Source organism: Saccopteryx leptura, chromosome 1 (genome assembly GCF_036850995.1).
Source record: "Saccopteryx leptura isolate mSacLep1 chromosome 1, mSacLep1_pri_phased_curated, whole genome shotgun sequence".
Lineage (NCBI taxonomy): Eukaryota > Metazoa > Chordata > Mammalia > Chiroptera > Emballonuridae > Saccopteryx > Saccopteryx leptura.
Window position 1 is genome coordinate 30377703 of NC_089503.1, and position 26790 is coordinate 30404492.

The window sequence follows — 26790 nt, forward strand, 5'->3', positions numbered from 1 at the left end:
TATGAGGGCACCTAACACTTCCCACGTGGTACGCACAGTGCCTTTATTTTCAAAAGTATCCCAGGTAAGTTCTTAATTATCCCTAGGTTTAATGGAACCTGTTTCCTTTTTCATAAAGAGTATCCAAAAAATAAAATAAAATTTTCTTTTAATATTTATGTATGGTTTGAGTGTAATATAATGGTCTTCGAGTTGTAGTATACCAGAGTGTTATATCTGCCTTCATCAGTTTTCTACTTGGTCCCACATTTACTCTAACCATAAATATTCATGCACAAGCTAAAATAGCACTTTAAAACATAATAAATGCCTCCTCTTGCTCTATTTCTTATTTGCCTTGTCACTTTGGGCTTTGATGATCACAACTGTTTCCTAAGTAGACTTTGTGCTTACAGTTACCTCCCCCTTGAATTCCTCCTTCATGAAACTGACATCCTAAAGTCATAAATTCTAGCCTTGCTATAGAAAAGGCAGGGATTCTAATCCTGATTATCATTGTCTGGGTCTTATTTTTCTTGTAAAATGAAGAGGTGTGAAAAGCTTATTTCAATGATCTCTTTTTACCTAAAATTAAACGGCTCCTTTCTTAGTTGCTCTGTCTGTCTACTCATTGTATTTCAGTTATTGCATGCCTATTAACATATCATTCTTCTTTCAACTTCAACCTGAAATGCATATTTTACATTCTCTATCCATCCAAATCCTGTTCATTTTTCAAGATCCATTTCAAATCTCTTCTCCACAGTGCTGCTGTGCTGATGCTGGCCAAAAATAACTCATTCTCTAATTTGTATATTCAACAAGTATTTATTGAGTCTTTACTCTGCATCAGGGTGCTGGGGCTGCAGGAATTAATGAGAAAAACATGGCCCGTGCACTGACAGAACTTACAGTGTAGTGTGAAAGACAAGTTGCTGACGAAGATTGTGGTAAGTATAACGAAGGCAACACACAGATGCTGAGAGAGTGTGCACATGTATGTTATTTGTATAGTGTGATCAGAGAAGGCTAATTTCCTATAGCATTCTTGGCATATAGTAATAACTAATAATTTAATGCATTATTATCTTAAAATGATATTTGACTTACTTTGGGTATAAATTTGGTTTCTCTAACTAGATTGCAGTACCAATGAAACTTACCATTTTTTAAAATCAATAAAATAATTTTAGAAAGAAGAAGGGAATGAGAGACAGAAACATCAATCTGTTTCTGTATGTGCCCTGACTGGGGATCCAACTGGCAACCTTTGTGTTAATTAGGATAATGCTCTAACCAACCAGCCTATCTGGCCAGGGCAACACTTATTGTTTTAACTGAGGATTTAACGGCCAGTTATTGTATAGACAAGTCACATGTATTTTATCATTTCATCTTTAGAACAAGTAGGCATTTTCATTAATGTATATTTTACTCAAGATGAGGAAATAAAGGACTCTGACATAGGACTAGATACTTGCTTAAAGTCAGACAATTGGTAAGTGGCAGAGCTGGCACTAACTCCCATGTCTGCAAATTCCAAAGTATGGTATATTAATCACCACAATACACTTCTTTTTGGAGACAGGAATCATATTTAGAGGGTTGGAGCATCAGCCATTCACATCTCCTGGGCACTTAACACACTTGACTGGGTTTCTTCAGTAGATACTACACTATCTGGAGGCAGCTTCTGTGTTCTGGGCATAAACTTAACCAGCCTCTAAAGACTCTTCTTGGAGACAGATGTGTGAATTGAAAATCTTTGGTGAAGGAATTTCTTTTTTTTTTTCATTTTTCTGAAGCTGGAAACGGGGAGGCAGTCAGACAGACTCCCGTATGCGCACCAGGGGGCGATGCTCTGCCCCTCTGGGGCGTCGCTCTGTTGCAACCAGAGCCATTCTAGCGCCTGAGGCAGAGGCCACAGAGCCATCCTCAGCGCCCGGGCCATCTTTGCTCCAATGGAGACTTGGCTGCGGGAGGGGAAGAGAGAGACAGAGAGGAAGGAGAGGGGGAGAAGTGGAGAAGCAGATGGGTGCTTCTCCTGTGTGCCCTGGCCGGGAATCGAACCCGGGACTCCTGCACGCCAGGCCGACGCTCTACCGCTGAGCCAGCTGGCCAGGGCTGGTGAAGGAATTTCTAATCTAGTTTCTAACATAGCTTCTCATCATCTTATTCCTAACTGGAACCAAGTTGATACACGATGTTTTCCTACTCAGCACACGTGAACCCCATACCAGCAATTGTCCATTTTAAGTTTATATTATTTCAGTCAAATTATTTTGACTCAAAAACTAAAAAAAAAATAAAAATTCATTGATAAGGATCTATAGATAAGAGAATTGTTACACACACAGTGGAAAATTTAATAAAATCAATTATGAATGACCCCCTTTCACAAAGTTAGAGTTAGACTTAGGCATGGGTAATCCAAAAGAAAAGAATGTATTTGATCAAAGAAAAACGGATGTTTGATTCAGAATAGATTCCAGCATTATTTTTCATTGTAGTTTGCTTAAGAAGAAGTCAGAAGTAAGCTGCTTCTGTAATTGCTTAAACCTTTCCCACCACTGACAAAAAAACAAACACCATTTCTTAGGGCACGTGTATTGATAAGCGAGTTGAAATCAGAGCTTACATACACCCTGGTTTATAAATTTGTTGTCTCTCACCTTTACATGAATAAATCGGTAACCTTCCTCTTCCAGATCTAGCCAAGTTATAGTAAATAAGTAGTCTATTTATACATCTTTATTGAGGTATAACTGATGTACAAAACAATTGCACACATTTAATGTGCAGGGTGGGGCGAAAGTAGGTTTATAGTTCTTCATGTAGAAAAAAAAATTAATACATAATACAAAATAACTGTGCCTAATGCACTCATAACCATAAGCCAACTTTTGCTCAACCTTGTATACATCTTGATGAGGTTGTACATATGCATACAACCATGATACCATCACTACAATCAAAGTATTAGATATAGCCATTGCCTCTAAAAATTTCCTTGTGTTCCTTTATGTTGATATTTTTTGGTGGTAAGAACACTTACCATGAGACCTAGCCTTAACACATTTTAAAATGCACACACATGGTATTGTTAATTATTGGCACTATGTTGTATATCAGATTTATAAAACTTTTTCATCTTGCAAAATAAAACTTTGTATCCACTGAGCTACAATTCCGCATTTTCCCCATGCTCTGGCTTCTGGCAACCACCATTCTATTCTCTGCTTCTATGACTTGTACTATTTTGGATACCTCACACAATATTTATAGGAAAAGGTTCTTAGTTAAGAAAATGATATGACACTGTCAATAAAAATTTGAAGTTGATGTAAACTGCAATGTGGATAGTGTAGATAACTGAGAACTAACTTAAAATTATGCCTTGATTTGCACACTGCTAAAATTTTTAAAAATCAAAGTTACATTTTATGGGCTTATATGAAGACTATATGAAATAAGACAATAAGTACTCTTTAATTTCTCAATAAAGAATAAACTGCCTAGAAGGTAACAATGAGCATAAGAAATGGAAAAGGAAGTAGCCAGGACACTTTTAAGATGAATAAATGAGAAATCAGGAAATAAATTAATAAAAAACAAAGAACAAAAAATACATAAATAAAACACAGAGTTACTTAGTCTACTAGGAACTACCTAGTTACTAGTGATTTCTTTCCTCCCTCCCTCCCTCCCTCCCTCCCTCCCTCCCTCCTTTTCTTTCTTTTGAGATATAATTGAAGAAATAGGACAATCACACCAGGTAGCTGCTATATTTCCCATGTCACAAGGGAACCCACTCCCAGAAGGCAATCACTGGCATTTTCTACCTGGGTACAAATCTTGTACACCCCTAGAGCCCCAGAGGCAGTTAAGACAGGCTACAGTAAAAAGAAAAAAATTCATACATGATCCACATTCACTCCAATACAAGACAAGAGCCTAATCAAGAACTGCCCAACATTTAAGTACCCATGGATACCAAACAGAATTTATATCTAATAGAATAGTTCATAAAGCACACAGAGGTCTTTATAAGAGAATTACTATCCTCAAGTGGGTAAGAGAGGCTGTTAGAAAAAAAGCCAATTAGAAAACATGGAAAATAAGAATATAATTATCAAAAAAAGCCCCAAAACACACTTCAATTGACTAATAGAATGGACACAACTGAGGAAAAAAATCAATGAGCTGGAAGATAAAGGGTTTCTAACAGAATATAAAGACAAAGAAAATCAAACAGAGAAAGTTAAAAGATGCATACTAGAGCCAGAAACTTTAATGTCTGTGTACCAGGCATTTTAGAATAAGAGAGAGAAATGGGGTGGTAGTGAGGGAAATATACAGTGTGAATATAAAAGTCGGTATTTACTATGTTAAAAGATTGAAGGACAAAAACTAAAAACAGAAGAAAACAATAATTCTTCATAAACTAGAAAATCAAAAGAAACATCTTTAACTGAGAAATGCGACCTATCAAATATTTAAAACAAACTTATTGTTTTAATGGTAAAACAATACAAAATATAGGAGCAAAGATTTCACCAATAGAATTAACGTTATACTGCAAGTCCTGGACTATGCAATTGGATAATAAAAAGAAATTAAACGTGTAAATAACAGAAAGGGAGAGACAAATGATCATTATTTGTAGACAACATGGTCATCTACCTGCAAAATCCAACAGACTGAACTGAGCAACTATTAGCACTAATGAGGTGGCTCAATAAAGGGACTGGACTCAAGCTCAACATTTAAGCACCAACACAACAATTTAATGAAACAAAGAATTAAAAAGAATCCCATTCACAACAGAGAGAAAAAACAACTTCAGAAAATATTTAGGAATAAGCTCGATAGGAAATGTGCAAGATTATGCATTCCTTTTTACAAATATTTACTGATTAGGCAATAGGAATACAAAGTTAAGGGGGAAAAATCAATGATGAACTTATGGTACCTGCCCTTATGGAGTTTATAAAGTAAATTGAGATAAAAATCTTCAAAGAATCATACCAGTAAACAAAAAATAATAAACTAGTAAGTGCTATAAAGAAGTAGATGGTCCCTAATTAATCAATGTCATCCCGTTAAAATTAATTGTCTAAATAAAAGTAAATAAAAAAAGAAGTAGATGGTGCTTTGAGGGTGTAGCAGAGAAGAAATTAATTTAGCGAGAGAGGCTGTGGAAGGCTTTCCTGTAGGAGAAATTATTCTGGCGTTGTGGCAAGCATTAGCTAAGAAGGGGCAAATGTAAACAGTATTCCAGGAAGACTCTCTCACCAGTGCAAAGGCTTGCGGCAAAAGAGAACAATGTTGTTTTAAGAAATGAAAACTAGCCTGACCAGGTGGTGGCGCAGTGAGTAGAGCATCGGACTGGGATGTGGAAGGACCCAGGTTCGTGACCCTGAGGTCTCCAGCTTGAGCACGGGCTCATCTGGTTTGAGCAAAGCTCATCAGCTTGGACCCAAGGTTGCTGGCTCAAGCAGTGGGTTGCTCGAAGTGCTGAAGGCCCACGGTCAAGGCACATATGAGAAAGCAATCAATGAACAACTAAGGTGTCGCAACGAAAAAACTAATAATTGATGCTTCTCATCTCTCTGTTCCTGCCTGTCTGTCCCTATCTATCTCTCTCTCTGACTCTCTCTCTGTCTCTGTAAAATAAATAAACAAAAAAAATTTAAAAAAAAGAAAAGAAATGAAAACTAAAAAAAACACAAAAGAATACATGGTAAGCTGTATAATGCCCTTGCCTTCCCCCAAAGATGTCCATGTCCTTAATCCCTAGAACCTGTGAACTTGTTACAAATGGCTAAAGAGACTTTTCAGAGGTGATTAAGTTAAGGGTCCTGACATTGGGAGATGTCCCGGGCCCAATGGCGTCACAGGATCCCTATGAGGGAAGGAAGAAGTGTCAAACTCAGAGAGAAGGGGGTGTGATGGTGGAGCAGAGTCAGCAGTGGTACCTCCCTAAGCTAAGGAAAGCTGCCAGGCTCCAGACCAGGAAAAGGCAGGAAGTGGACTCTCCCCTTAAGAGTCTCCAGGAGAAACTAGCCTTGCTGATACCATGATTTTATTCTACTAAGGCTGATTTTGGACTTCTGATCTTTTGAAGAATAACAATAAATTTGGGTTAAGTCACTAAATTTGTGCTAACTGGGTATAACAGCAATAAGAAACTCACCCAGAATTAGTACAATTTAAAGAAAAAGAAAGCATCAATTATAAGTAGAATTGATCAAGTTTTACCATGAAATTATATGGACATATGTAAATCACAGAATATATAAAATAATATATTGTTGTAGAATAATGGGAAGTATTAATATATAAGCCCATTAAAATTCTCACACTTATGACACACAATGATGATTCAATATTTGTTGTATATAAAAGCTTATTTTCAATAGATTATCCTGCTAAAATGAAGACTTTGACCAGTTGATATCTTCAGTTGAATATCAGGCTATTAGTAACATGAATTATAAGGTTTATTTCATATATGTACATACATGAAATTATGTATATTGTGTTACATGTTATTTTACATAAAGAAATGCATCATTCTGAAAATTTAATATGAAGAATGTCAAACATTTGTGAGGTATAAACATCATAAAGATTAATTTAATACCTATCTCTTGCCTTTAGAGAAATTACTAGATGTTTTGATAATGATGCCATATACCAGGGGTTGGGAACCTATGGCTCGCAAGCCAGATATGGCTCTTTTGATGGCTGCATCTGGCTTGCAGACAAATCTTTAATAAAAAAATAATAACGTTAAAAATATAAAACATTCTCATGTATTACAATCCATTCATTTCCTACTGCTCATGTTCACGGTTGTGGGTGGCTGGAGCTAATCACAGCTGTCCTCTGGGACAACATCAAATTTTATTGGATAATGCGTAACGTACACAGGTCATTGTATGGCTCTCACGGAATTACATTTTAAAATATGTGGCGTTCATGGCTCTCTCAGCCAAAAAGGTTCCCGACCCTTGCCATATACTTTTCTTTGAAAAAATAAAATGTAAGATTAAGAAATAACCATCATTATCACTTATTGAGAGAGATAATAACTGTATCATAATTATAGAGAAATTTAACATCTATAATATTTTTTGGAGAAATTATTAAAATGTCAAATAGATTCTGGACCTGTATATTTGAAATCTGTACAGAAATAGCTTTTAAATCCATAGTTTCTAATAAAGCAATTAAATTTAAGTACATTATATGATAACTTCGAAAGTCTTAATTTTTAGATATCAGAAAATAATCTTTACGTCATATACCATTCTATATTAAACAATTAGAGTGTTTTCTTTCATCTAAGTTAGACTGCTTCAAGAAACAGAAACAGGAGTTTTATGTCTTCTGTTTGAATCAACCTCTCCCCCCACATATATTTAGTAGCTGAGAAGTTTTTCTATTTTCAAATAGATACAAAAATCTACAACACAAGAACAGGATCTTAAATGATAAGAGATAATTTGCCCTGATGCATTTGTGATAAGACAATTGCACTGTAAACTAAATGTATTGTTTTTCTTTGAATACTCTATTACTATTATAAGCAGAACAAATGCACAGATGGCATGGGCCATAAAAACATAATTAAGCTTTACAATATTGTTCCTATCAGATTTCAGAAGTGTGCTTTAGCTTAAGTAAGAGTACTGAATATGTGAGCGCATACAATATTTGAATTTTATGTTTTTGGATAAATACGTAAAGGGTGATCTACTTAGATGCTTCACACTATTTTCATTTCACTCAGTTCTTGGCCTTTAGTTTCAAACAAGTTGAGAATTATTTTAGGAGAGGGTATACTAACCAGGAGAAAAAATATTATAGTAATTCTCCTTTTTTGATCAGAAAACATTTTGATTTCTTTAATAAAATAAACCAGTATTTACCACCATAGATATCACAGACTTGCTCTAGGATAACCTACCTGGATAAACCACAGCCAAGCCGAGTGTAAGTATATAAATTATGTTAAAATAATATATTCATACTCTGATGAACACTGGATAACTTTTTGATCAGTAATAATTGTTTAAAACTAGCAGTCCCACAGGATACAGTAATAAAGAGGCCATCTAAATCTGAAAGGGGTTGGGCTGTTTCAGGCTCTCTGGGGGCTGCTGGGCAGTATGGGTTGCTCCACAGAAATACCGACACATTGGCATGCTTGTCTTCTTGCTCTGTGTCCCCTGCTTAGCAAGCTTATTGACTAAGCCATTGGTGCAAGGGCGGGGAGGAGAAGGGTCCTAAGAGACCAAACATAGGATCACAGGACCCTTTGTATGTGTTGTGTTTAGCAAGTCAAGTAAACAGAGAGACTGCAGGAAGTGACCATAATATGAAAGCCCTATATGCAGCCCCCAACAGACAATCAAGACTTGCAAGTAACTTTGGTGTGTTAATTCATTTGCATTGTTTAATAAAAAGTGCTAACAGCGACGATTTCTTGAGTGCTTTCTATGCATTTCATTGTGTGCTAAGTGCTTTACATGAACAATATTCATTTTCCCAATAAAATTTTTTATATTAGCTACCCTGTAACAACCTTCTGAATAGATATTATTATCCTTATTTCTTGGATATTTTCTAGACAATCTTTTATAAGAATTGAGGAGATATGAGGTACAAGAAGCTTACTGAAAACCCACTTTAAAAATTGTGATAGTTTAAGGAATAATATTTAGCCTTCAAAATGGATTTATTTATATTGGCTATATAATAGAAAATATCCAAGAATATTTTATTTTCCCAGTAAGAAAAGACCATTAAAAAAAAAAACAGAGCCCTGGCCAGATAGCTCAGTTGATTAGAGCATTGTCCTAAAGTGCAGAGGTTGCTGGTTTGATCCCTGCTCAGGGCATATACATGAACAGATCAATGTTCCTGTCTCTCTCACCCCCCCCCCCCCCTTCAAATCAATCAAATACACATAAAAAAAGGAAATGCCTGACTACACAATCCTTAAGGACATCCAAAATCGTATGGGGAGATATAGGATCCAGGAGACCATGTTCTTACGGGAAACTTTAAAAACACTTTGGGCATTAGGGATATTCAAGTGAATGGTAAGTCGCATTAGAAAAAAAGTAATGATTGAAGTCCAAACCCATGCTCTAGTCCTGTAGAAAGGAAGGAAATAGTACAGGGAAAGAGAGTTAGGATGAGGACGAGAGGCAGAGAGGAGAGGAAGACATCTATCCATCCCTACCTTTATATCACCAGGTAGGACATAGGCAAGGAGAATGAAAAAGGTTCTCTGTATTTCTCTGGGATGCATTTGAAATTGCAACAGAGAACATGCCCTATTAGTGAAAACTAATGATGTAGCCCTAAAGGCATTTTGTAAATCTGACACTGTCCTGAATGAACTCCCAAAGGTTCCGGTCTAGCTTCAGTAATCTGTTCATCAGCTCTCATCCAAGGATTAAGAATCAAGAGACTTTGCATCTGGACTTGGTTCTGTCACTTTTTGTGTGAGATCAGAAAATTTACCTATCTGGGCCTCAGGTACCTTACACAGATCAGACCACCTGTATTCTCAACTCACAAATCTAAAAAACTTTGGAAACCTTAACATATTTGGTGGCAAAATCTGGCCTGGTATGACATAAAGCTAATTGCAGTTTTTATTAATTCTATTTCTTGTGAGTCCTCATATGTTTTATTGCAGAAATATTAATGTATTTGTCTATGAAGTATTTACTATTACATTTAAACTAATATTTTATAAGAATTTATTCTGAAATATTTTCAACAGAAACGAATGCAAAAGCAGCACAAAGAATTCCCATATCTCTCACCTAGGTCTCCCAATGCCTAATATTTTACATATGCTCCATCTCTCCTTCTCTTGTTGTTTAAATATAGACATACTTCTCCAAGACTTATATATGCCATAATTAGCCTTTTTCTGTACCACTTAAGAACAAGCAGAATATATGATTCCTACTACCTATAAATACCAGTGTGCATTTTCCAAAACAAGGACATTCTACTACATGATCACCACATAACCCTTCAAGTCAGGAAATCAACATTAATACAAACCAACTGTCAATTCAGACTCCATTTATACTTGTTAATAGTTCCAGCAATATCAGGACATTTGTTCTCTTCCAATATTCTCAGTATTTCCCTGCCTTTCAAGTCCTCGATAGTTTGTCGAGAACACAGGGCTTTTATTCTGTAGGCTAACCATGAACCTAGATTCATTCGGCATCATTTCCTCTTGATTACACCTTCTGTACAGGGGAACCCCAAATATGAGACTGCTCTTTTGGTGACTCACACCAAGGTGATGTACCAGATGTGATGTTAACTGATCCCTTGGTCATGTTGTTCATCAGGTTTTTCTACTGCAGTCACAATTCTTCCCTTTGTAACAGATTAGTACTTTGGAAATACTTTGAGATTCTTTCAATATCTTGCTCCTCATCAAACCTCATCAATCCACCAGCTTTTTTGGCCTCCATTGACCATTTCTGTCTGAACTGAATATAACTATAATTGTCAAAGGGCAATTTTCTATTTCATCATTCCTGTAATATTTATTCATTGGTTTCTCTTTTAATTTCTCTCTCTCTCTATATATATATATCTCCCCATCCATCCATCCATCCATCCATCCATCCATCCATCCATCCATTCCATGCAGAAATGGACTCACGGATTTCCATTTTACTCAATAGGTTACTTTTCATTACTTATTTTGAACCTCAAATTTCCCAGATTTGGCTAGTAGGGCCCTCTTCAAAGTGGCTCCGGTGCCTTCTCTTCTCATTCTTTGAGTACCTCCTTACATAAATGCTAGTCTTATGTTATCCTTTTTGTTCACCAACGCCACCCTTCCCTTCCTCTCTTTCTTCCTCTCTCTCTTCTTTTTTGTTTATTAGTGGGGAATTAAACTTAGAAACCAATATCTAGGAACTTGTAGAATTCTTTAGGTCGTTGCTTCTAAGTTCTCTGGAAGACAAAGCTAAGAATAGATGTACTGTATTTTTCACTCCATAAGATGCACCTGACCATAAGACACACCTAAGACTTTTTTTTGTGTGTGTGTGTGTGTGTGTGTTTTTCCGAAGCTGGAAACGGGGAGGCAGTCAGACAGTCTCCCGCATGTGCCTGACCGGGATCCACCCGGTATGCCCACCAGGGGGCGATGCTCTGCCCATCCGGGGCGTCGCTCTGTCATGACCAGAGCCACTCTAGTGCCTGGGGCAGAGGCCAAGGAGCCATCCCCAGCACCCGGGCCATCTTTTGCTCCAATAGAGCCTTGGCTATGGGAGGGGAAGAGAGAGACAGAGAGGAAGGAGAGGGGGATTGGGATGGAGAAGCAGATGGGCGCTTCTCCTGTGTGCCCTGGCCGGGAATCGAACCCAGGACTTCCGGGTGACAGGCCAACGCTCTACCACTGAGCCAACCGGCCAGGGCCACACCTAGGACTTTAAGGAGGGAAATAAGAAAAAGAAATATTCTGAACCAAATGGTGTGTTAAAATATTTAATAAGATACTGTACTTTTTGCTCCATAACATCCACAGGCATTTTTCCCTCCACTTTTGGGGGGTAAAAGTACATCTTATGGACCAGAAAATACGGCATATAGTACATAAACACACATACAGAGAAATCTATAACTACTTCTACGTTTATCTATATATGTATGTGAGCACACATGTGTGCTATATATCCATGAGCAGTTGTGGTTTTTTTTTTTTAATTTTTTAACAGAGACAGAGTCAGAGAGAGGGATAGATAGGGACAGACAGGAATGGAGAAAGATAAGAAACATCAATTATCAGTTTTTCGTTGCGACACCTTAGTTGTTCATTGATTGCTTTCTCATATGTGCCTTGACTGTGGGCCTTCAGCAGACGGAGTAACCCCTTGCTCGAGTCAGCGACCTTGGGTTCAAGCTGGTGAGCTTTTGCTCAAACCAGATGAGCCCACGCTCAAGCTGGCGACGTCGGGGTCTCGTGACGTTCTATCCACTACACCACCACCTGGTCAGTTGTGTTTTATTAATTAAAATAACCTTTCAAAGTCAAGCAATATTTTCTAGAGTAGTAGGTCAAAAATTTTATTCACTATACTCATATGCCACATAATTACATGTATTTTGATCTTAACTCCTCTTAATCTTAGTCTTGAAAGACAAAAAAGTATTGGTCTTCTATTTTTCCCTTCCTACAGCAACTACCTCATCCTTGTTCCATTTCCATGACTGTGTTAGCAAAGAAAATTCTGTTAGAGAGTTGAGCAGGGAAATATATAAAAAGTATATATAATTTAAATTTTGCTCTGAATACATCAATGCAGTTACAAGTATTTGTATACAAAATGCATATTTTTTGCTCATTCTTAATACAAAAGTAAAAAAATGGAAAGGGTTTGAAAAGATACTTCAATTATTTAAAATCTGCTCAAGAGAATAGTGCCGTGAAGAGGGCTCACAATACCTCTCCCCAAAATTTCAACAAGTTTGACAACTAGAGAGAGAAAAACGATCCCAGGACATCTGAAATTCACACACACTGAACAAAGTGTTATTAACAAAACCACCCTTAGATGCCATTAAGGAAAAGGAAATCGACTATCATGGATACAAAAGACAGAGATATAGCACACATAGATGAGGAAAAATCTATAGAAAAAAATTTTAATAGATTGGAAACCTTGGAGTTAAATGACAGAGAATTTAAAATAGAAATCCTAAAAATACTCAGAGATATACAAGAAAACACAGAAAGGCAATTTAGGGAGCTAAATAAACAACTCAATTAACAGAAAGAATATATTACCAAGGAAAGTGAAACTATAAAAATAAATCAAACAGAGATGAAAAACTCAATTCATGTACTGAAAAGTGAGGTAACAAGCTTAGCTAATAGAACAGGCCAGATAGAAGAGATAATTAGTGATATAGAAGACAGAGAGAAGAGGAGAGAGACTCATGAATTAAAAAAAAAATGAGAAAGCCCTACAGGAATTGTCTGACTCTATCAAAAGGAGCAACATAAGAATAATAGGTATATCAGAAGGAGAAGAGAGAGAAAATGGAATGGAGAACATATTCAAACAAATAATAGACAAGAACTTCCCAAGCCTATGGAAAGAACTAAAGCCTCGAATTCAAGAAGAAAACAGAACACCGAGTTATCTTAACCACAACAAATGTACTCCAAGGCACATCATAATGAAACTGGCACAAACCAACGACAAAAAAAAAAATTCTCGAGGCAGCCAGGGAAAAGAATACAGCATATAAAGGAAGGCCTATTAGATTATCATCAGAGTTCTCAGCAGAAACTCTACAAGCTAGAAGAGAGTGGACCCCAATATTTAAAGTTCTGAAAGAGAGGAACTTCCAGCCAAGAATACTATACCAATCAAAGCTATCCTTCAAATTCGAAGGAGAAATAAAAACATTCACAGATACAGAAAAGATGAGGGAATTTATCACCAGAAAACCCCCACTTCAGGAAATACTAAAGGGGGTTTTCTGACCAGATACAAAGAACAAAACAAAGCAAAACCACAAGTAAAAGCTCCACCAAGAACACAATAAAATCAAATTTAAACTGTGACAACAAAAACAAAAAATGGGAGAGGACGAAGATTAACAGTAGCAAAGGAGGATGGAGTGCAGAAGCACTCATGAGATAGTGTACTACAATGAACATGGTAGGTACCTTTTCCATTACTTAATGGTAACCACCCCTGAAAAAACCACCACAGAAGCACATGACTTGAAAAAAAAAGTAACAGAGGAAAGAAGTATTGATTACAACCAAACAAAAACAAATGACAGAAAAACAAGAGAAGAATCAAACAAGATACAAAACTAACAGAAAGCAATATATAAAATGGCAATAGGAAACCCTCAAGTGGATTGAACTCACCAATAAAAAGACACAGAGTAGTAAAATGGATAAAAAATATCCAACTCTATGCTGCCTACAAGAAATATATCTAAGCAACAAGGATAAAAACAAATTCAATAAAAAGCAAGTATAGCAATACTCATATCTAACAATGCTGACTACAAGACAGCAAAAGTAATTGGAGACAAAAATGGTCATTTCTTAATGATTAAGGGGACACTGAATCAAGAAGACATAACACTTCATAATATATATGCACCAAAGCAAGGAGCAACAAAATATATACGACAGCTACTGACTGATCTAAAAACAAAAACTGACAAAAATACAATCAGTGGAGACCTCAATACACTGCTGACGGCTCTAGATCATTCATACAAACAGAAAATAAATAAAGAAATATTGGCCTTAAACAAAACACTAGAACAATTGGATATGATAGACATCTACAGGACATTTTATCCCAAAGCGCCAGAGTATATATTTTTCTCTAGTGTACATGGAACATTCTCAAGAATTGACCATATGTTGGGCCACAAAAATAACATCAGCAAATTCAGAAAAATTGAAATTATACCAAGCATATTCTCTGATCATAAAGCCTTGAAACTAGAAATTCAACTGCAAAAAAGAGGTAAAAAACCCCACAAAAATGTGGAAATTAAACAACATACTTTTAAAAAATGAATGGGTCAAAGAAGAAATAAGCGCAGAGATCAAAAGATACATACAGACAAATGAAAATAACAATACGACATATCAGAATCTCTGAGATGCAGCAAAAGCAGTAAGAAGAGAAAAGTTCATATCACTATAGGCCTATATGAACAAACGAGAGCCCAAGTAAACCACTTAATTTCACATCTTAAGGAACTAGAAAATGAAGAACAAAGACAACCCAAAACCAGCAGAAGAAAGGAAATAATAAAAATCAGAGCAGAAATAAATGAAATAGAGAACAGAAAAATTATAGAAAAAATTAATAAAACAAGGAGCTGGTTCTTTGAAAAGATCAACAAAATTGACAAACCCTTGGCAAGACTCACCAAAGAAAAAAAAGAAAGGACTCATATAAATAAAATCCAAAATGAAAGAGGAAAAATCACCACCAATATCATAGATATACAAAGAATTATTGTAGAATACTATGAAAAACTATATGCCACCAAATTCAATAATCTAGAAGAAATGGATAAATTCATCGACCAATACAATCTTCCTAGACTGAGTCATGAAGAAGCAGAAAAGCCTAAACAGACCCATAAGCAGGGAGGAAATAGAAAACACTATTAAAAACTTCCCCCAAAATAAAGGTCCAGGGCCAGATGGCTATAGTAGTGAATTTTATCAAACATTCAAAGAAGACTTGGTTCCTATTCTACTCAAAGTCTTCCAAAAAATTGAAGAAGAAGCAATACTTTCAAACACATTTTATGAGGCCAACATAAACCTCATACCGAAACCTGGCAAGGATGGCACAAAGAAAACTACAGACCAATATCTCTAATGAATACAGATGCTAAAAATACTAAACAAAATACTAGCAAATCGAATACAAAAACATATTAAAAAAAATACATCATGATCAAGTGGGATTCATCCCAGAATCACAAGGATGGTTCAATATACGTAAAACGGTTAATGTAATACACATCAACAAAATAAAGAACAAAAACCACATGATCTTATCAATAGATGCAGAAAAGGCATTCGATAAAATACAACACAATTTTATGTTTAAAACACTCAACAAAATGGGTATAGAAGAAAAATATCTCAACATAATAAAGGCCATTTTTGATAAACCATCAGCTAACATCATATTAAATGGCATAAAACTGAGGACTTTTACCCTTAAATCAGGAACAAGACAGGGTTGTCCACTCTCTCCACTCTTATTTAACATGGTGTTAGAAGTTCTAGCGAAAGCACTCAGACAAGAAAAAGAAATAAAAGGCATTCATATTGGAAAAGAAGTAAAGGTTTCACTTTTTGCAGATGATATGATCCTATACATCGAAAACCCCAAAGACTCCACAAAAAGATTACTAGAAACAATAAATCAATACAGTAAGGTTGCAGGATACAAAATTAATATACAAAAGTCCATTACCTTCCTATATGCCAACAACAAAATATCAGAAAACAAACTCAAAAAAATAATCTCCTTCATGGTTGCAACAAAAAAAATAAAATACCTAAGAATAAACATAACAAAGAATGTAAAGGACCTATATAATAAAAACTACAAACCATTGTTAAGGGAAATTGAAAAAGATACAATGAAATGGAAAAATATTCCTTGTTCTTGGATAGGAAGAATAAATATAATCAAAATGACCATATTACCCAAAGCAATATACAAATTCAATGCAATTCCCATCAAAATTCCAATGGCATTTAAAAAGAAATGGAACAAAAAATCATCAGATTTATATGGAACTATAAAAAGCCCCGAATAGCCAAAGCAATCCTAAGGAAAAAGAAAGAAGCTGGGGCATTACAATACCTGACTTCAAATTATATTACAGAGCCATGACAATCAAATCAGCATGGTTTTGGCAGAAAAATAGACACTCAGACCAATGAAACAGAAGAGAAAGCCCAGAAATAAAACCATATATATATGGTCAAATAATTTTCGATAAAGTGGCCAACAACACACAATGGAGAAAAGAAAGCCTCTTCAACAAATGGTGCTGGGAAAACTGGAAAGCCACATGCAAAAGAATAAAACTTGACTACAGTTTGTCCCCTTGTACTAAAATTAATTCAAAATGGATCAAAGACCTAAATATAAGACCTGAAACAATAAAGTACATAGAAGAAAACATAGGTACTAAACTCATGGACCTTGCTTATAAAGAGCATTTTATGATTTGACTCCAAAGGCAAGGGAAGTGAAGGCAAAAACAAATGAATGGGACTACATCAGACTAAGAAGTTTCTGCACAGCAAGAGAAACTGACAAGAAAACAAACAGACAGCCAACTAAATGGGAGATGATATTTTCAAACAATAGCTCAGATAAGGGCCTAATATCCAAAATATACAAAGAACTCATAAAACTCAACAACAAACAAACAAACAATCCAATAAAAAATGGGAAGAGGACATGAATAGACACTTCTCCTAGGAAGAAATACAAATGGCCAACAGATATATGAAAAGATGCTCATCTTCATTAGTTATCAGAGAAATGCAAATCAAAACTACAATGAGATACCACCTCACACCTGTTAGATTAGGTATTATCAACAAGACAGGTAATGGCAAGTGTTGGAGAGGCTGTGGAGAAAAAGGAACCCTCATCCACTGTTGGTGGGAATATAAAGTAGTACAACCACTATGGAAGAAATTATGGTGGTATCTCAAAAAACTAAAAATAGAACTACCATATGACCCAGCAATCCCTCTACTGGGTATATACCCCCAAAACTCAAAAACATTGGTATGTAAAGACATATGCATGTTCATTGCAGCATTGTTCCAGTGGCCAAGACATGGAAACAACCAAAAAGCCATACTATGGAATACTATTCAGCCATAAGAAATGATGACATAGGAACATTTACAACAACATGGTTGGATCTTGATAATATTATACGGAGTGGAATAAATAATTCAGAAAAAAACTAAGTGCATGATTCCATACATAGGTGGGACATAAAAACGAGATTAAGAGACATGAACAAAATTGTGGTGGTTATGGGGGGGGGTAGGGGGGAAGGGAGGAGAGGGAGGGAGTGGGGGGAGGGGAGGGGCACAAAGAAAACCAGATAGAAGGTGACAGCAGACAATTTGACTTTGGGTGATGGGTATGCAACATAATTAAATGTCAAAATAACCTGAAGATGTTTTCTCTGAACATATGTACCCTGATTTATTAATGTCACCCCATTAAAATTAATAATAAAAAAATCTGTTCAAATATACAATATACTCTAGTTGAGAACTGCACCAAGTAGGAATATAATTGAGAACAATAAATAAATCAGACAAAGGGTTTATCTAAAATAGGCTTATGGAACCAAAATTTACCAGTTTAATAAAAATATGTGTTTAAAGTTTCAAATTTAAGTATGGTATGCATGTTTTATACTGACATAGACTAACAAACTCTCCCCACTACAGCTGGGAAAGTTAAAGAACAGTATTCAAATCTGATTTAGATATAACAGCTGTTCAAATGCCAGGGCGTATTTTACTTGAAAATGTGACCAGTTAGTTCTGTTAAATATAAATTGCTATTCCGGAGATATGCATGCATTATTCCCCCTATCGCCCACCCAGGTCCTTAAAAATGGTTTTTCCTAATATGTATAGGAATCACCACTGAAGTTCAATGGATCTTTTTCTTGAACTTAACCTTTTCTTTCTCAAGTTTCAGAAAAACTAAGTGGGATAATTCTCTTCTTATCTCATCGCCCATCTCCTGCACCCACGTACCTCAGCAGCTGCTCGTGACAATACAAAAATAATATACTGTACTTTTTGCTCCATAACATGCACTTTTCCCCACAAAAGTGGAGGGGAAAATGCCCGTGTGTTTTATGGAGTGTATGTTCAGTTTTTTTTTAGCTGCTGTGGATTCCCAGACAACTAGAAGAGTATTTGAACATTAAAGTCTCTTCTCATTTGTTAATAACAGTGCTAAAGGTTGTTAATACTGCTGCTGAGTTTACATTGTTGAAATATTATTGTGGTGTATTTTATTAAATATTTTAACAAAGCATTTGGTTCAGAATATTTTTTTTCTTATTTTCCTCCTTAAAACGCTAGGTGTGTCTTATGGTCAGATGCGTCTTATGGAGTGAAAAATATGGTAATTAATAACTGGAAGAGCCACTGATTAGTTGTATTTAAATTCCTCATTTTTGACAGAAACAAGTTTAGACATTTTAAATTGTAGACAATAATTCTATCATAGCTATGGTACACATGTTAAATTATGAGTTGTATAGGTACTGTTTTCAAAACAAAGTAATAAAATTCTAATGTTTCCAAAAATAACCACAAATGTACTTCATTTAAACAATGTCATCACCATTAAAAGTACATGAGCTTATTTGTAAATGAAGAAGGTGGCCCATTATTCAATTTCTTGGGACATGGGGAAAAAAGCAAGATGATTTTTAAGAATTTCCCAAGAGAAGTCTCCTCAATTTGGTGTCCAAGGGAAACATAACTTCTTCCTGCATTATACTTCAGAAACTGAGAAGACAGCTCTGATGCAGGGGAACTTTCTCCTCAGCTGGAGGAAGACAAAGCTCTGCACCAGAGGTGTTTTCTTCCTATTGGAAAGGGACACAAAGACCTAGAGATGGGCAACTCTTCCAAAGTCATGCAGAAGTCAAAGGCTGCTTCTCCACAAGAAAACAGTTTATATCAACATGTTACATCTTTTCAGCAGAGATTAGATAGAGTCTATGTCCCTCCCCTCCTTCCTAATAAATACAGGGCACTTGTTAGAAACTCTGCTAGGCTTTGGGATTCAATGATGAACAAGACATTTGTGCTCTGTATTTAGGGAACTGAGCGTGCATAAGGGGATGATAAAAGTAACTGCAGTGCAGTATGGTTACTGCTCTGATGAGGTATGGGATGCTATGGGAGAACAAAGAATCCCGGCTTGGTGTGGATGGATCAGAGAAGTGACGTTTAATGTAGTCTGAAGGATAAATAAAAGTTAGTGTGGTTGAACTGGAAACAGCCCAATTGTCTGTCAGAGGACAAGTGGATTAAAAAGCTTTGGTACATATATACTATGGAATACTACTCAGCCATAAGAAATGACGACATTGGATCATTTACAACAACATGAATGGACCTTGATAACATTATACTGAGTGAAATAAGTAAATCAGAAAAAACTAAGAACTATATGATTCCATACATAGATGGGACATAAAAATGAGACTCAGAGACATGGAAAAGAATGTTATGGTAATGGGGGGTGGGGTGAGGGGTGGGGAGGGGGCAAGGAAGGAGAGAGAGGGGGTGGTGGAAGGGGAGGGGCACAAAGAAAACCAGATAGAAGGTGATGGAAGACAATTTAACTTTGGGTGAGGGGTATGCAACATAATCAAATATCAAAATAATCTGGAGATGTTTTCTCTGAACATATGTCACTACATTAAAATTATCAATGTCACTACATTAAAATTGATAAAAATAAGATTAAAAAATGAAAAATGAAAAAAAATGTTAGCGTGGTTGAGATGACAGTGGTAGGTGGTAGAGGAGCTGTAGGTGGAGAGTTCTATCCACAGGAAACTCCATGAATGAATTTACTTTTGAGGAACTGAAAGCATTTAAGTAAAGCATTGGGAAATTCCTCTTTTGCTACCTTGGTCCTGCTAATGCTCTTCAGCAAAGCCAGAGTAGAGAATCAGTACCTAGCATTTCACTGGCAGAAGTAAAAAGTAGATGTTTTGGGACAGGTAGGACTTCACTATGTCCTTGAAAATGGAAATCTAGGTCAACTCAGAAACTGTTTCTTTTTTTTTTTTTTTGTATTTTTCTGAAGCCGGAAACGGGGAGAGACAGTCAGACAGACTCCAGCATGCGCCCGACCGGGATCCACCTGGCACATCCACCAGGGGCGAAGCTCTGCCCACCAGGGGGCGATGCTCTGCCCCTCTGGGGCATCACTCTGCCACGACCAGAGCCACTCTAGTGCCTGGGGCAGCGGCCAAGGAGCCATCCCCAGCGCCCGGGCCATCCTTGCTCCAATGGAGCCTTGGCTGCGGGAGGGGAAGAGAGAGACAGAGAGGAAGGGGGGGGTGGAGAAGCAAATGGGTGCTTCTCCTATGTGCCCTGGCCGGGAATCGAACCCGGGTCCCCCGCACGCCAGGCTGACGCTCTACTGCTGAGCCAACCTGCCAGGGCCAGAAACTGTTTCTTAAGGAATTCTCAAAATTCATTATTACAGTAGCAGGGCAACAAAGAGTAAAGATTTTCACCAGTAGAAGCACTATAATTTTTGTTTTTTAGATTTCAGATCATAGCATTTATTGACCACATGAGCTTAGGCTGCTTACTTTGTGTTAAACTTGAGGTGCTCCCTAATTAAAATGAAGGGGTTGAAAAAGATGTTTGTACTCTTCTCTCCTGCTCTAGCCAATGGGCTCTGAGAACAACTCAAATACAGCATCACAGTATCAAGACTCCACTCCTTGAGAGTCCTGAATTCCTTAAGGTTATTAAAGAAATCTTTCTATTCAAGCAGATCAGCTCCAATTTTGACAGCTTTTAAAACTGGGCTTCTGAACAAGATTTTTAGATAGAGAAAAGGTTCCATGACTTAAAATTTTTGGAAGTCCCTTTCCATTTCATTGCTTTGTTGCATCAACCCCCAACACCTAAATCTTTACTTAAACTTAAAACATGGGGCAGTTCTCCTATTGGTCCGAATACAAGGCTAAATCTCTGAGTTCCTGAATGATGTTTCAGTACGCTGAAAAGATTTATTATTTGGTACAAGGTTGATTCAGGGATATGATAAATGCTATCAAATGATTAGCTATGTGTCATCTTAGAAAATCTCACTAGGAAAAACAGAATTAGAAATATTTATATTACTATATTCCTAGTTCAAAATTGTCATCATACACATTGTGTGCTTATTGTCCTAAATTCAGAAATAACAAAGAAATGTGTCCTTTGGTTGAAGAAGTGTAAATAAATGTACTACTGTTTTATTTGGTAAGGTTAAAAATAAACTGGCAGTTAGCAAAGCAGCCCTAAATTTACTATATTTTTAAGCTTGAAGATAAAATTGAGACTTTATAAATGAGAAAATGAGGTACTAAAAGCAAGACACTAAATCAATTTTAAACATGAAACACAATTTATGCTTGACTTTAAAACTCATCCACAAAACATTAATCTACACAAAGGCCAGAAGCTGAATGAAGCATAATTTGTGAAACTGATACCTTTCATCACAACCTCTAACTGAAAAGGTCATTAGATATATTATATCTAAGTGAGCAGCTTATCCCTGCTTCATTACTGATAATTAAGACAAGTAATATTTTCTTGACAGTAATGTGTCCGTTAACAGATACAGTCTAGTTTGCATAAAATAAGCATTAATTACCATAGTACTACCACAGATTAAAAAAAAAGTTAAGTACCTGTATAACATGGCTTCATTATTTTTTCCCTTAGTTTTCTCAAAGAATTAACAGGCTCAGAAAACATAATATACACATTGAGAAATTTATCTCCAGTCATGTTTTAAATTCATAAGGTACATAATAAAAAAGGAATTTTGAAAAAGAGGTAAATAGAAATGGAGGCACTAGTGACTGGGTATCATTTAAATGATCTGCACTAACTTGTTTTGTTGAGACACTTGAAATGCAACTTAAGATGCAGCAAGCTTTTTAATGGTGAAACATTTTAAGTCTTAATGTGGGAAATTTGGGGAGGTACTAAATGGTATTCTGCTGTTTGAAAGAATTAAAATAATTTCCAAAGTATCTGCCTGAAAATCCAGAATTAAAGAGTCACAGAAGTGCTTTAAAATGGTCTCGAATAAGAAAGCACGAGTCTACCTGCTAGTGAAGGAGGCCTTAGGTACTACCAGTAATGATGACTATTTACTATGTGATTTATATGTACTCTGTGTGTCAAGTACTTACAGAACACTCTCAGTTTTCACAGCCATCTGATGATGCTAATATTACTGTTCCAATTTTCAGATGGAGAAAAAAGGTGCAACAACTTGCCTACAGTAGCATAACTAGTAATGGCGGGCTAGGTCGAGGAGGCCCCAGAGGCGGCTCTCGCTCCTCAGTACTACACTACAGTCTTGCCAATGGATCTAGTCGTTTGAAGTGCTCCCTTTTTTAGGACAGCCATTTAGATAATATTTCTTAAGTATCTATTGAATATTTGCGCAAAGAACTGAAAAGTCAATGGGGCATTGTGCAGTAGCTTGTAAGAAAACCAACACTTGAAAGGAAGAATGGGGCAGAAGCAGTAGTAATTCACGGTCTGAAATTTTTAAGCAGGTGTCCTTCCAAACTGGAGTTTACCAGGCCAGCTGTGAGTTTGCGGTTCACCTTTGCAAAAAGTTGAGCAATAAGGCAGGCATCTGTATCTTAGTGCCTTAATCAGTAAAATGATAACATCCCCTAGCTTCAGACTTGTTGTGAGAATTAAATGAGTGAATACGCTGGCTTTTTGGCTTCTCCTTTACATTTACATGAAGGTAAATGGAATTAAGACATATAAGCCACTGGAATGGTAGCTGACACATAATAAAGATCGAAAGGTGAGGCATGATGAGGTCAGGTAATATTCTCAAGGTTACAAAACTATGTCACACAACTAGTTAGTGGGAGAGACTTCAACCCTGTGCTGTGAGGAAAGCAAGACAAATATATAGACACATGTGCTGAGTACACACCTACTAACACAGCTATACAGAGGCACAGATCTGGCTAGCAGGATTGAGGGAATGGTGGGTAGCCTCCAGAATGACTGGCAATAGCAGGATAAGCACGAAAGGGTTTTATTAAAAGAACATGATTTGGCTGAGCAAAATAACAACAGTATTCCATATAGCTGTGCACCAGTTTGAAACAGCTGCACTAAAGATATCTTTACTATGAAATTTGATTCTTCTGTAAAGTTCCCCATAGTACATGGTCTTAAGCATGTAAACACTTATTATCTTAGGTGGAAAATAATTATCATTCATATGGCTTTCTTATTTTTTAATGTTTATTTTATTGATTTTAGAGAGAAGGGAGAGAGAGAAAGGAATACCAATCTGTTACTGCATGTGCCCTAACTGGGGACCAAGCCAGCAAGTTCTGCACTTTGGGATGATGCTCAAACCATTGAGCTAACTGGCCAGGGCTGGCTTCCATATTTTTAAACGAAGTTATTACCAGATAAGAACTTTATTGTTTTTGGCCAAAGATAAGAATTCCAGGGCCAGTATTCATTTAAAGAAATAAAAATGTCAAAATAGAACGAGGATAGGAAGATACTAGAATCATGGTTTCTTACTGACTCAGACTTTGTAACCTAGTGAGTAGAAGAGGATATCGGTTAAATTGGAATAACTCCATCTTATATATGAAGTTCTATGTTTTAGTTTTCCAAAAGTCACAGATGCTCATAAAGTACAAAGAAACCACTATATATTAAAGATGTACAATGTGTGTGGAAAAGCAGTATCAGACTGGCTAATGACCAAAGATTACTAGAGTGTCTACTATGTGAGTTCTCCCTTACTTGGAGGAAAAAGAGGCAGACAGATGGACTGGACTGTTGCAGAGGTCACTTTTAACTTGCCACATCTAGAAAGGGAAGAAAACAGCAATGCCCCGAACGTTGGCAACCTAGCCAGTAGAGTGAGGTGGAGCAGATGGGCTTCCGAGTCAGGACCCCCTCTGACTAAATCCTGACTGCTGTCTAGGAGTCATCTGATCTTGTGTAAGGCCTTGGGTCCCTTACACATGTGTAAAAATTGGCCAACAATCTGTTTTGCAAGAATCATTCTGAAGATAACACTTGTGACAACACATGGCCTTTTCTTTTCCTTCCTTTATGAGAGGAGCAATATGTTGGTGCCATCTCACAGGGAGCAGCACTATTCCCTTGGTATATATAGGACGGTAGGGGGTAGGCTTTCTGCCTGGTAATGAGCACTTCTCCAGGTTTCCATGAGAAGAGCAATGCTTTGTTGCCTGCGTGAAAAACCATGACCACCACAAGAACCCATCAGGCCTTGTGCCAAGCCCTTTAAATATATTAGCTTATTTAATCCTGACAATCACGCTATGTATTGATAGAAGGTGTTGCTATTATCTCTACATTACCGTTGAGGAAACTGAGGGAAAGAGAAGTTATTTGCCGAGCTCACACAGCCAATAGGTGGTGGAACCAATTCTCAAAATCAGGCCTTCAGGCTGCAAAGCCTCACTCTAAATCACCATGCCACACTACTCCATAGAGCACCTGAAACATGAAATTAGTGGGTGTGGACTTCCTATCAAGAGCAAAGAGCTGGGCAGGGGCTATGACACACATAATTCTGCAATCTTTCTGTCCTCCATTCTGACAAGTGCTTCAACTCTAACAGCAGTTGAGAAGGAGAAGAGTGTATCATCTGAGTGGGAAAGCCACTATTTTTAAGTAACAAGAGCCTACTGAAGCTAAAAGCAGTCTCAAAGAACAAGAACACACCAATTGATAATACTCTAATTCATTTACTAAATAGAGCCCATGCCTAAAAGCTTCTCAAAGTACTAAAGTGAATGTTCAGCAAACTGCTTACAGGCCAACGGGACTTGGTTCAGTGTTCTACTCAGTGACAAAGTTAACAAAGTGCCGTCAAGGAGAGAAAACCTAAATCTCAGTTGTATCTAATTTACTGCTCTCTCAGTAACAACAAGAGCTGCAAGTAAGTCTCTTTAATTTTTCTCTCTAAGCTTTGCAAAACTGACCTCTTGCCTGACCTGTGGTGGCGCAGTGGATAAAACGTCGACCTGGAAATGCTGAGGTCGCATTTCCTGGTCAAGGCACATATGGGAGTTGATGCTTCCAGCTCCTCCCCCCTTCTCTCTCTCTCTCTCTCTCTCTCTCTCTCTCTCTCTCTCTCTCTCTCTCCTCTCTCTCTCCTCTCTAAAAATGAATAAATTAAAACAACAACAACAACAACAAAACTGACCTCTTTCTGTGTAGACACAACTGCATGTAGAATTCCAGGACTCTCACTTCTCTGTCTTTAGGCACACTGCTCACTCTCGGTGAGTGAGTGACAATGCATATTAGTAAAATAGTAGTAACATTGGAATTCCATTTTCTGGCAAAGTATTGCTAATTCTTCAACTTCAACACTAATGAAACATGACAGAATGACTATATTTTATTATAAAATTTCTTGTACTTCAATATATCTGGTAAGACTTACTGGGGGTTTAAAAAGACCGTAAGAGTAGAAGGAGAGAACGCTTGAAAAGACTAGGTTTACCTTTAAATTTCAGTTCAAATGCAACTACTCGGGTTATGACTTTCAAAGGTCAATTATTTTTGGCTAAATAAGTAGAAAATTGGTCCTGGTAAGCAGGCATGTATCTCCTGGGGGTGAGGTTGGAGGTGGGGTAGGGAGAAACCATTGCATTATATTATAGCAATGATCCAATAATTTACAATAATTTCACATTCACTTATATAAACAGTATTAGCATAATATCATTCTTTGTAGGAAGTGATGTTAACATTTAGAAGGTTGTAATTATTTTAGGAATAATGAATTTCTATAAAGCATCTGTTTTTTTCTGAAGTATTTTGGTTAAAGCCTGATTTGCGTGAAAACATAAATAACCTCTCGCCCCAGACTGAGGGCGTCAGCAAGCTTTAACAGATGGTCTCATTTAAAAATCATTTGTAAGATATCTCACATTTATCCAACACACTGTCAACTTCTTCCTTTTATTCAATCATGATTTTACAGAGTTCTGTCATAAATATTTTTTAATCCTGTGCAATCACGGAAATCACACAATTTAGTATTTATACTTAATTTGCTTTGGGGGAAACCCTGATTCTTTCAAACTTATGACACCAGCCAAAAAATTATAGAATGATTAATTATAGAATAACACAACGTTTAACGTTCACTTATGAAAATGTAACCAAAAGCAATATTTAAATCAAGGACCAAGTAGGAAAAACAAAAGAACTGGAAAACTCACTAACCTATTCTTCTTTCTCCTTTCTTTCACACCAAAGAACCAGGAACAGAGCGGATACTGGCTGTTTCTAATTCACCTCCCATTCACTTTTTAGAGAGAAAGGGGAGGATAGGATGGGATAAACCTGAAGGGAAGGGGGGAGGGTGCTATCGGGAGGGA

The 26790-nt window shown here is 36.7% G+C and overlaps 1 protein-coding gene and 1 non-coding gene across 3 annotated transcripts in view; both read right to left on the reverse strand.

The window, feature by feature from the left end:
- The window catches only part of ELP4 (elongator acetyltransferase complex subunit 4), a 206282-nt gene that overhangs the window by 59436 nt on the left and 120056 nt on the right, over positions 1-26790 (reverse strand). The window lies entirely within an intron of this gene.
- On the reverse strand, positions 11382-11457 carry TRNAD-GUC (transfer RNA aspartic acid (anticodon GUC)). The gene has a single exon. It is a non-coding gene; the product is annotated as a tRNA-Asp (tRNA).